The following is a 12,538-nucleotide window of genomic DNA, read 5'->3' as shown; positions in this document are numbered from 1 at the left end:
TGTTTTTTTGGGGGGCTGTGTTCATTGGATCAGGACCATTCACATGTCATTGGATTCATTTCAACCTACCCTTTCCAACAAACTAAGGCAAGTTCGCCTACTCGTAAGTAAATGCGCAATATGGCTCAGTTTCACTTTCCTTAGGGCTCCATGCATCTTTGTTTTCTGTTTTCTGTTTTCTTGGCCATAACTTTTAATGGAAAGGAGATATTTCATTCTGGTCTTTTTCATTGCATTCAGCTGTAAGTTCCACAACAAATGGTATATAACATGATGGTATTATTCCCAACCACCACAATTTTAGCGCATCTCCCACCAGTGTGTGTCACCCCCACTGTGCACATCACCCCCCCCGTGCGCATCACCTGGTGTGGCCTGCACCTTCCTAGTGGTTCCACTGCCTGGAGCAGATCCGCAACATGCCGCCCCCCCTGACATGCCGCCCTCTCCCTCCCCAGAACACTCACAGAGCCTTGTGCAACATTCCACAGCGATTAAGCAGCCTTCTGAGCGATTGTCTCTCTGTTTTAGACAATACTTCCAGTTTCCCGATGAAAACAGAAGTATTGCTTAAAACAGCAAAGGAAGCTTCCAAAGGCTTCCCGACTGCTGCCAAGCTTTGCCTTGTCTGCCCACAGAACAGCTTGGACAGACAGGTGGTGTGGGGGTGGCAGTGGCAGGGGTGTGGCAAATGTGCAGCACACACAGCGCTCGGGACTTTCGTCTCCTCTGCCCCTGCCCCAGGTCTGCCAGTGTACTCATCCCAAAATCCACCTGTGTCCACAAGACATTAAAACTGAAATCCTTGAGGGGGTTCTTCAAGAGTTTGACTTTAATGAAGGGCATAAATTCCAGCCATGTTATCTCCCAAGGACAAAAACACTTCACTTGGGAGGAGGACAGTGTAGCTTCAGGCAACAGAGAGCTCTAACAATGATGAGAGAGGCCAGTTGGGATTCTGCTTCTAGAGGAAAGGATGCTGAATGCCCTTTTCCTGCGGGGAGTTGTAAGGCTGGACCAACAAACCTTATTACCTCTGGCAGGAAATGACCATGATAATTCCATTTCCCATAAGAGAAAGGGCCCCATGAACCTCTCTTGTCATTCTTGGAGTTCTCAGTTTGCCAGTTGCTACTCTGAACTCCTTCCCTAAGGAAGTGAAAGTTATCCTTGGGAAAAGGGAATAGGTTAGTAGATGGGTAACCTTCTAGAGGGGAAACTGGGTGGGGAGGGAGGAGAGAGGCTGTGGGAGGGGGTGGATCTGGCAGTGATGGTGCACACCAGATCCTATCTCCTCCATCAGCAGCCTCCCCACCCCCTTTCTGTCCTCGAACTTGCACCAGCTAAAGAGCTGGCATAGGAACAGGAGTCTTATGGAAGGGTTAGGGGATTAAAATCTCCTTCCCCCTCCAAAGATTCCTGATGCACCCCACCCCCACTGGACACAGCACTCCTCTTTGGCATGGCTGCACCAGTAGGGAGGGGAAGCATAAGACTGAACTCTAAGAACATCTTTCTTATACAAGTTATTGTGCACATTTTATTGGGCATGAAATGACACCATGGGACCCAAATTAAAATGAACATTTGTAAATATACTTTGAGACTAAATAAAAGCTACAAATTGACATCTTAAATAAATCACCTGCTTCTTTTTAGTATATTAAATGAGGAGGAAAAGTAAGTGGAAAGTGACACTGAAAGTCAAATCTGTAATTCAAGTGAAACATTGAATCTTTGTAATATTTACTTAATTTACAAGAAATCCTACCAACACAAAAGCTGAGGCAAGCAGGTTTTCTTACACTGGGCAACAGATGGCCCACACCACCTCAGGCCCATACATTTGTTACAGAATTCTCCATGTCATCTTGGGGCACTAGAAACCTATATTTTGAACCAGGATTAATGCCAGGAAAATTAAGAAACCCATGCATAATTTTAAAAAAAACCATTTCTTTTCTTTTTGTCTTGCTTCCTTGCCCACTCCTCCCCTAAAAAACCATATGGAGAACAGAATTTTCAAAAAGTGATTGCAGCTATATCTAGAACAGGGGTGCCCAAACCCCGGCCCCGGGGCCACTTGCGGCCCTCAAGCACTCCCAATGCAGCCCTCAGGGAGACCCCAGCCTCCAATGAGCCTCTGGCCCTTCAGAAACTTGCTGGAGCCTGCACTAGCCCAAGGCAACTGTTCTCAGCGTGAAGGCGACTGTTTGACCTCTCTCGTTAGCTGTGGGATGAGGGTTCCCTCCACCGCTTGCTGTTTCACGTCTGTGATGCAGTAGTGGCAGCAAAGGCCAGCCTTGCTTTGTGCAAGGCCTTCTATAGGCCTTGAGTTATTGCAAGACCTTCATTCATTCATATAAGTTCCACCTCTGGTATATTAATGTATGTAAACTTATGTAAATTTATTCAAATTTTAAAGGTATATTAATTATTTCTTTCCCCGGCCCCCAACACAGTGTAAGAGAGATGATGTGGCCCTCCTGCCAAAAACTTTGGACACCCCTGATCTAGAACAAGAGATATGGGACTGTTGACCCCAAAGTTAAGATATGTCTGTTTGATCAAACAGACGAACAAAAGATCCATGATCACGGCATACCTCAGCCCCCCATCAGTTGCAAAATGTAGGGATTTATATATAGAAATGTATAGATTTATAAAATTAATTGAACAATGCTAACTGGGCAAAGAAGAGCTTTTCAAAGTGGTGCTCCTCTTATTCTTACCAGGGGAAGAGTAACTCTCCCTTTTCACCCCAGCACAGTGTTTCTCCTGGTGGCTGTTTGCATCTTTTTAGTTTCTAAGCTCTTTTGGGTGGGGAAGCATTTATTTATTCATTCATTTGATTTTCTCTGTAAAATAGTTTGTGAACTGTTTTTTGAAAGTTGGTATATAAATATAAATAATGACATACCCTATACCTGTTGAAAAAGTTCTATTACCTTTGCTTGGATTTATTGCTTCCCTGACACCTCTAATATTGTAATTTGACTGCACCGCCCAATGAACACTTAAGACAACAGATATGGGAAAATGGGCCACTTTATTTACAACATTACACAAAAGTGGAGAAAGAGACACTGAGATCTGCAGCTATCATGGCAGCAAAGCCCCTGTAGTGCAGAGGCTGGATCATTGGGAGGCACCAGAATTGTGTCTTGCCCCTATTCAGGCAGTGCAACTTATCCCTGTCTAACCGTTCGGGGCCGGGGGCATCTGGACCACGCAGGGCAGCCTTGCACCTCTGAGCCTTTGATTCTGAGGCAGCCCTCTCAGACCCGACCAGGGACCACCCATCCAGGCTCTTGCACCACTGGGCCCCTGAAGACTGGAAGTGAGTTCAGCACTGCCTTTGCTGCCCCCAAGGTGCACACCAATGGCTATGTTCGTGCCTTCTAGCCCACATTACCTGCCAACATAAAGCGACCAAGTGCTAGTTAAAATTAGAGAGAGCCCCTCCAGCCCCTGGCAGCCTGGGCTAAGCAAGGAAACTGCTTATCAAAAGACCAACCTAGGTGCACAGAAAAATTCCTACTCAGCCCCAATAGGCAACCAGCAAAACTCAGACTGTTTTAAGGGCAGGTGGGCAGGTGTCAGTAGTTTTGCACTTCCACATGCAAAGAGGAAATGCGCCTGGATTGGGTCCCCTTAAAAGCTCTCATGCCCTGCCCCCACCCTCCTCTTCTTCGGTTGTATCTCAGGTCTTTTGTTAAGTTGTGAAAAGGCAAGTCTTTTCACTTCATTTGATTAATATATTTCTTCTTCTTTACCATTTGCCCTGTGTGGTTGCAGGGTCCGCTATTTTGGATCAGAGTCGCCATTTCTTTTGATCCTGGGGCATTGCTATTTGTTTCTTTTTGTGACTATTTTCAATTTCTTTTAATTCAGTCTCACTGAATACTTTATTTTGCATAATAAACTGTCTTTGATCTGCTAGTCTTTGTTGCTTAATTGTTGTATCGGGATATTTTTCTTTCCATAGTTGGTACATTCATTTCAAATGTCCTATTTTTCCTGGCTCAGAGTTGTAGTAACATGCCATTATGGCACGTTTTTCAGCAATGCTACACATTTGTTGTTTTAGTTGTTTTCCTTACAGTACCCTAGCAGGGCACAACCCTGGTTGCCCAGCTGTAGCTCCTGAGTAGCCCACTTATCACTAGGTGCCCAGGAATTCTAGCATCTGGCACGGTCCTAGTTGTCTTGGGCGATGACCGAACGGGTATAAACTTTCTGTTCGTTTTTCTCTCCATACTAAGAATGGGTTTGGACAGATTTAGTCTGACTTCTCGGCAGTGGCCTGGCTGCTTTGGGTGGCCATGTCCAGCTTAGCCCCCTGCCTCACTGAAGCACACAAGCCCCAGCACCACTACAAGGTAGTGTCCCATGGTGGGATTAATTATTATTATTATTATTATTATTATTATTATTAAAATGCAGGTGGGATGTTGCCTAAGGGGTAGATTCAAAGCATTCATGATAACAGCTAAAATGCAGATGTACAAAGAATACCTCACCATCAAGATTTAAATACATTGTCACTATACAGAGTTGATGGGGGAAATCAGGAAAATAGCATGTTGGAATAGGGTTTTGCATCACTGAAAGAGTAGTGTGAAAAAAGGAGATACATGCAGGAGGTTACATAGTGACACATTCAATGGAAATACCTAGAATGCAGATGTCTTGATAGGGAGTTGTAGATAGAATGCAGAGATTACAAGCTCATGTGTTGGCAACCTTCAGTCTCGAAAGACTATGGCATCGCGCTCTGAAAGGTGGTTCTGGAACAGCATCTAGTGTGGTTGAAAAGGCCAATTCGCGAGTGACAATCCCTTCCACACTGGGAGCGAGTGCAGTCTGTCCCTGGTCTGTCTCCCTGGCTATGGGCCTTCCTTCCTCTTGCAGATGTCCTTGTATCGCAGCTGTGGTCTACCTGTAGGGCGCTTTCCTTGCACAAGTTCTCCATAGAGGAGATCCTTTGGGATCCGGCCATCATCCATTCTCACGCCATGACCGAGCCAACACAGGCGTCTCTGTTTCAGCAGTGCATACATGCTAGGGATTCCAGCACGTTCCAGGACTGTGTTGTTTGGAACTTTGTCCTGATTACAAGCAGGAACTAATGAAACTAATTAGGAACTAATGAAAGGCTGCATTTAGTGGGGACAATACAAAATGTAAATACCAAACAGAAGGTATTGTGTGACATTGGAAGCAGCAGGTTGCATCTTTTCTATTTACAGTGTGGGACATGAGGTGGAAAATAGCATTCTTGGGATTGAACTGACTTGCAAGGAAAGCAGTGTCCGATGTTCATGTTTGGAATATATGGAATTGTTCATGATGTAATGCAGGATGGCCAAAGCAGCTTGGTCTGAGTGGCACTGTCTACCATCAAGTAGACATATCTGGTCCATGATTGCATATGTGGGCATAGCACCAGGAAAAGAAAAGAAAATCAACTAGAAAAAGAAAAGAAATCACCATGGATAACAACTTGGCATGTCAAACTATTTTTCCCAGTGTCCCAGGCATTTAGTATGCAGCAGCAGGACAGCATCCGACAGATGGACATGGAAAGAAATCCACTGCACTATTGCTGCTGCTGGAACAGCACAAAAGACATACACTTGGAAGGGAGAGGTAATGGGTGGGTAAGCTGTTGGTTGTTGCACAGGCACAAACTGGAAGGTTTAGGAGAGGGGTTGGACCCACTCAGTCCATATCTACATATCTGAAAAGCATCCCCTTCTCCCCATCATTCAGATCATTTATCTAAAAAAGGTTGAACAGCATAGGGCCCAAAACAGAGCCTTGCGGTTCTCTATTTGATGACCCCATCCAGGTTGAGGTGGAACCATTTAATAGAAGTTACTGTGAGCAGTTGTTCAACCAGCTTTGAATCCACATAAAAGTACTGCCATCTAGCCCACAATTTTATCTAAAAGGATACGATGGGAGATTTGTCAAACTTTCACCAGAATCTAGGATACTATGCCCAGAGTGTTTCCACTGTCTACCAGATGAGTAACTCTAGCAAGAAAGGCGATGAGGTTCATCTGGCACAATCTATTCTTGACAAACCCATGTAGCCTCTGGTCTAGAGGGTAGAGCCTCCGTCTGCCCGAAGATAACATCCACAAGGTCGCCAGTTCGAGGCCACCGGCACCGTGCGACCTTGGAGCAGCTGACAAGCTGAAGCCGAGCTATTCCATCTGCTCTGAGCGTGGGAGGAGGGAGGCCAGAATGTGAAGCCAGATCGGATTGAAACACCCTGAATGTAGTTGTTCTTGAAAGAAAGAGCCTTCTTTGAAATTGTAAAAATCCCTATTTAATAGGGATTTAATAAAGCCTGCCTATGTAAACCGCCTTGAATAAAGTCTTGAATAAAGACCAAGAAAGGCGGATTATAAATACCTGTTATTATTATTATTTAGCCTTTTATGATACAACTTGTGTTGAAATTTGGATGCAACACTGCCTGCAGGACTCTGGAGGACATTCACCTGCCCAGTCACCTTAGACCATCTACCTGCCCCTGTGTGGGCCCTGTGGTAGGTGAGGTCCTTAACACTATTTCCTTCCTCCCCTTTCTCCACTCAATCTCTCTTTTCTCCATACCATCACAGAAGGATGTTTGGGAAGTATGATCTGTCTCTACCATGGCAGACCACACATCCCTCCCCCACACTTCCACACAATGAGAACAGATTTTAGAGCTCTCTTTTCCAAAGCAGCAGAAAATCTGATTCAAATCTGTATCTTCTTCCCTTCCAAATAATATTGGAAAAATTCTCCACAACAACAGGAGAGTGGTCCATCTTAATTTATATAGGAAACAAACATAATAAACTTTGAATTAAGAATCACGGATTCAACAAGGAGAGATTAATTACAGTGTGCAATAATTTATAGGTAAATCCATAGTGCCCTACAGTTAATGTACACAATGTATTGGAGGGTTACAAAGGGTACAGACCATGAAATTATACTCACATACTCAATTAACACTCACATCACAGTTAATTATGGTGAGGACATTTTAAAAATGCCCTTTTCAACCACCTTGTGAAGTTTCCTTGATATGTGTGAAATAAATGATCCCCCAAGGGTGATTAAGGAAGGTCTCTCTTAAGTTTGCAGATGCTGACAACTTTCCTAATGGATGCTATCATGCATGGAAAGCTAGCATACGTCCACGTGAATGGAGGCAGAAGGATCAAGCCAGTCCTTCAATCTGCTTAGGAGTAATACCTACAAAAAAGAAACGTTAGTAGCAGAAACTTTTAATGACCAGAAACAGTCTAATCAGCTGAAAACAAGCAAGTGCGTTAAGCATTCGTGGTCCAAATCACACTCATGGTAAAGGGTTTCAGAAATGGAAATAATTCCTATGCAGTTATTAGTTGGTTTTAATATTGTATTTACTCTACATGTTTCATTTTTTATTATTTTAAATTATGTTTTATTATGTTGTATACTACTTTGAGTTGTGGAAAAGTGGGATAATAATCTTTTAAACGAAAGAAAGAAAGAAAGAAAGAAAGAAAGAAAGAAAGAAAGAAAGCTGTTTGTTGTATTTTTGTTTCCTTTAATATGAGCAGCATCAAATATTGATTTTTGATAGGATTGATTAATTGTGGCCAACCTAACTTGAGCATCTTCTGAAAATTCCATTATAAGCAGCCTGTCTGCTGGTATTTCTTTTCTTTCCGATTACTGGGTGCAGCATCTCATTTCCAGAGCCTTTGCAACATGTGACTGTCTCCATTTTGAAATTATCTGAAATGGTTCTGCAACAAAGGCATCTGCAAGTCATCCAGATTTGGAGGAATCTGCTGAACATAATGCTTTGCACCAGACAGTGAAGAAACCGTCAACTTTTTAAATATTTGGTAGATTTTCTCATAACTGTAGTAATACATTTAGCTAGCCAGTAAATATCAACAAGAGAGATTTACTGACTGGCTAAATGAATTACTACAGTTATGAGAAAATCTACCAAATACTTAAAAAGTTGACAGTTGACACACAAAATGTTTTTATGTCAAATTTTGATTCTGAAATTTGTGTCACATTTGATGTTGGATGTCAAAATTCAAATTGCAAAACCTGAGACATTCAGTTTCAACATTTTGTCAAAACTTTATTTCAGCTCTAGCAGGTACAAATCAAAATTTCACAAAGATAGCAAACCCACCTCTATGTATGTTTATAGTACTATTATAGACTGGACTGTGGTGAGGGGAGGAATTTAGGACAGTGGAAGAGGCTGTTGTAAAATGACTGTTGGCAGCATGTGCAGTGCTCCTTTGGTTGGCTACTTTGAGAGCACTGTAATAAGAGGTGGCAAAATTCCCTATCTATTGCTAGATTCTGTCGCAACCACCAGAGCAGGTGAGACAGTGTGGAGATGGGGGGAGGTGAAAGGGGGGGAGGGCAAAAATGAATGGAAAGAGGATGAAAGGGAGCAGGGAGGCTGCGAAGGCAGTGGATTCAGAAGTGATGGGGCATTCCACATCCTATCTCCTCCATCGACAAATCTTCCTGCCCCTTTTCTTCTCAGATTTGTGCCAGCTAAGGAGCTGCCTCAGGTCTGAGGAGACCATTACCCCTTAGCATAACCCCTGCTAATTGGGTAAGAGGCACTTTTTTCAAGTGGGTGCTCCTTTTTTTTACCAGGGGGAGAGTAACTGGCCCATCTCACTCCAGTAGTGTCTGTTCTAGTGGCTGTCTGCTGGTATTCTTTTGCATCTTTTTAGATTGTGAGCCCTTTTGGGACAGGGAGCCATTTAGTTATTTGATTTTTCTCTGTAAACCGCTTTGTGAACTTTTAGTTGAAAAGCGGTATATAAATACTGTTAATAATAATAATAATAATTATGAGTAGGAGGCTTACACAAGGGTGAGGGGATTTAAATCTCTTTTCCCTTCTGAAGCTTCATGATTTGCCATCCCAGTTGGATACAGCATGCTCCTTTTTGGTGCAGCTACACCAGTGCAGAGGATAGGATTGGTCTCTGAGGTACCTTAGATACCTATAAGATGAGAAATTTCTGCCATTAAAACAAGTGTAAATCATCTCCTCACTTTATCTGCAGGTCACTCAGGGGTCAGGCACAGGAGAAGCCCAGAGGAGAGCAAGAGGACAATGCAGAGATAATTAGAGGGCAATCAATCTCCATGGCAATGAGAAGTTGCCACTTATAAGAATGAATGAAGGTCTTGCAGTAGTTCAAGGCATATAAAAGGCCTTGCACAAAGCAAGGCCAGCCTTTCCTTCACTGATACTGCTGCATCACAGGCGTGAAACAGCAAGTAGTGGAGGGAGCCCTCGTCCCACAGCTCAGGCGAGGTCAAACAGTTGTCCTCATGCTGAGAGCAATTGTGTCGGGCCAGCATGGGCTCCAGCAAGTCTCTGGAGGGCCAGAGGCACATTGGAGACTGGGGGCTCCCCTAGGGCCTGATTGGGAGCCCCTGAGGGCCTCAAGTGGCCCCCGGGCTGGGGTTTGGGCACCCCTGATTTAAAACAAGCAAACCTCATTCTCTTTAGCAAACCCTTCTGCAGCCTTATTCCATTTTGCAAATGTTTGGCAGAGGTCTTGTTTTTAAAACACCAGGATGCAATCCTCATTTCCATCTGAAACAAAGTCTGAGGCTACAATTCAGTGCACGATTACTTAAGAAAAACACCAATGGAAAGCAATGGGTCGGTTTCTGAGTAAATTAGATTTCAACTATGTGTAGCTGTGCTTGCTTGTGCTCATTCCTTGTTGCTTGTCTTTCCACTGTGAATTGAATTGCACATTCCCAGTTATGTGTTATAATTCTATGTTATATGTGAAGCCTCTGGTTTAACACAGCAGGCACCTTAAAGAAGGATTTGATTAATGTTTCTACTGGTATGTTGTTTACAGTGCACTTACTCTGATGGTGTTTACAAGAATGTTGTGAAGACCAGAATTTAAAAAGTTAATGAATAAAAATGTATCTTAGGATATTTTACTATATTTTTTAAAATAAATTAGAGACTGTACAGTTCTTAGGTAACAATTAGTGGTAGGTTATTTTTCAGGATCTGGCCCCACGTAAAATGAGACAAAATTCTAGTAAGGCACCCTCCTGAGATTAAACCCTGATTTATCCAAGGATCATAGAAAATTCCATGAATTTTGGGTCAAAACCTGCCCTTGACTAATCTGTGAGATCAACTTATAGGTGATAACTGCAGTGCACCAAAACTTTTTTCCTACAAGTGGTTCTTTTCATATTTTACAGGACAGTCAAAGCTGCAATAATGTAACTAACTGTCTGCTTATGAATGAATACCTCAGCCAGAATTTAAACTCAGGTTTCAGCCAAAGGCTTCCAGTTTCATTGTCAGCTCTGGACTTCTACTGCCTTTCAAAATCTTATGTTCCCATCTTGTTCTCAAAATGGAGCACATCTTATGTTCTCTGGAGTCTTGGTAAGACTTTTCATTAAGCCATACACATTGCAGAAAACCACAGGAAGTGAAGCCACCTGCCAAAGCCCTTAAAAAATTCTATTTTGTCTAACAGATGCTGGAGGTGATTAATTAGCTCCTTTCCATAGCTGTCAAGTTATGCAGTTTGACTCTGTGACACATGACTTGGAACCTGTTCACCTGAGTATATATGCACAGCTCTGCTGTTCACTTGATATATTTCTTTCAGTAACATTCTTGTGAAGAAAAAAAAAAGAAATGAATACTTTCATCAATGTAATGGCTTACAGTGCATGGCTTGCTTGCTAAGGTTGCACACCTGACCTATTTTCCAAGAGACCTTAAGCAAATAAGATTCTTTAGCTCATCAGCACATGGCAATCTTGCAAGAGAGTACCAAATCAATAACAGGTATCTAATTTTCCATAGTTAAAGTGAGAAAATTAACTTTCCTGCTTTCCCTTATCAAAATTTCATGGGGGACTATTACCTTTTTGCTTTGTTTTGTTTTAAAGATCAATATTTTCCCTGAGAAATGTATTGGGCAAACCCCCTTTCAAAGAAAAAAGAAGCCTGAAATAAACCTTGTGGAGGTTGTTCAAGATTTGTTGCACCACTCCTAAATCATTTTCTTTATCTCTCTATACCACTGGTATACCTATGGATTGAAAAATCCATCTCTGGTTGTAGGGAGAGAGCAGCAAGACTTAGGGTAATTGGGATGCATAAGTGGGTTTAATACATGACTTCAAGGAGGGAAAGTTAGATGCACAAGTTAACGCAGGATTTTTCTTGGCGATCCCCTTGGCTTTCCATAATGCATAATTTTCACATCAAAATCACACTGAAGTAGGTGCAATATGGGAGACAGTGAATAAATTTAGTATTTTGGTTTCTGATACCCTGGGAATGTGGCCCAATGCTTCCATAACATGTGATTAAGGGCACTTTTCCAGATAATTACACCCTAGCTGGGCTATGTTTCTACTTCACAGAGCACTTAGTTAATCCAGGCCTGATTCCTTACTGGTAAGAGGATGTGATGGTTTGCATCCCTTTAGTCAGTCTTCCAGAAAATGTGCACTTACTTAAAAAAAAAATCTGCTTGTTTGAGTCAAATTCCTTCTCTCTTCCAGGTTGCAAAGTATCCAGACAATTTCCCTATCTTCATAAGCATTACCAAAGTTAACCTACTGATGGTCTGTGAATTTGCATGCAAATCTGTTTTAACCATGGACTTCCAGATAGCAGTTTGCAAAGCTGTAAGAAAAGATAAACAGTTTATCCAGTTTAATGATATTTAATGCAGATGTCACCACAATGGTGGCTGGTTGGATCTGTGTCATTAGAATCAAAAGATATGCATGAAAGGTTTTACTGCTCTCATTACAGATGCTAAGCCCAAGTAGTGTTGATATTACACTGGTACAGCACAAACTGGAAACTAAGACATGGAAAAATGTACATTTCAGCTAAAGCTTTAATACAAACTTAAAAAAAAAGCAAAAAACCACCCACTAACCATGAGCCAAGGTTAACCCTCTATCTTTTAGTCATTCCAGTGTGGCAGCCAGCAGAATTGATACTATACAAAATCCATCACTGTGGATTTTTAATTTACATTTGAAATCTAGGCAGTAGTATTAAAGCACAAAGGAGGCTAATGATTTGCAACATTTTTTTTTTCCTTTTTCTCCTCCCAAATGAAGCCCTTCAAAATGAGACACGTGAAAAGCAGCATCAAATCCTTGCCTTTTGTGTTTGTGTAACTGAAGACTTGGCATAATTTGTACATGAGCAATTGCCTGTACTTTCTCAAGGTCTTTCTATTTTAGAATGTACCCTTGCTAAAGATTTGATAAATTTGTTGGAAGATGTCAAATAGCTTCTTATTTGACTCAAATGCTGGAAAGATGATTCATGGACAAAGAAACAAAAAAGCTCACATCATCACTGCACCATGTGTAAGGCTGGATACAGACAGGATACTTAACAAGGATGTTCCCCCAAAATGGTCTTTAATCTATCAGAACTCTTTTTTGCTCCCCACTATAGTCCTCT

The sequence above is a fragment of the Tiliqua scincoides genome, chromosome 3 (genome assembly GCF_035046505.1).
Source record: "Tiliqua scincoides isolate rTilSci1 chromosome 3, rTilSci1.hap2, whole genome shotgun sequence".
NCBI classification, from domain to species: domain Eukaryota; kingdom Metazoa; phylum Chordata; class Lepidosauria; order Squamata; family Scincidae; genus Tiliqua; species Tiliqua scincoides.
This window is presented reverse-complemented; position numbering follows the sequence as displayed.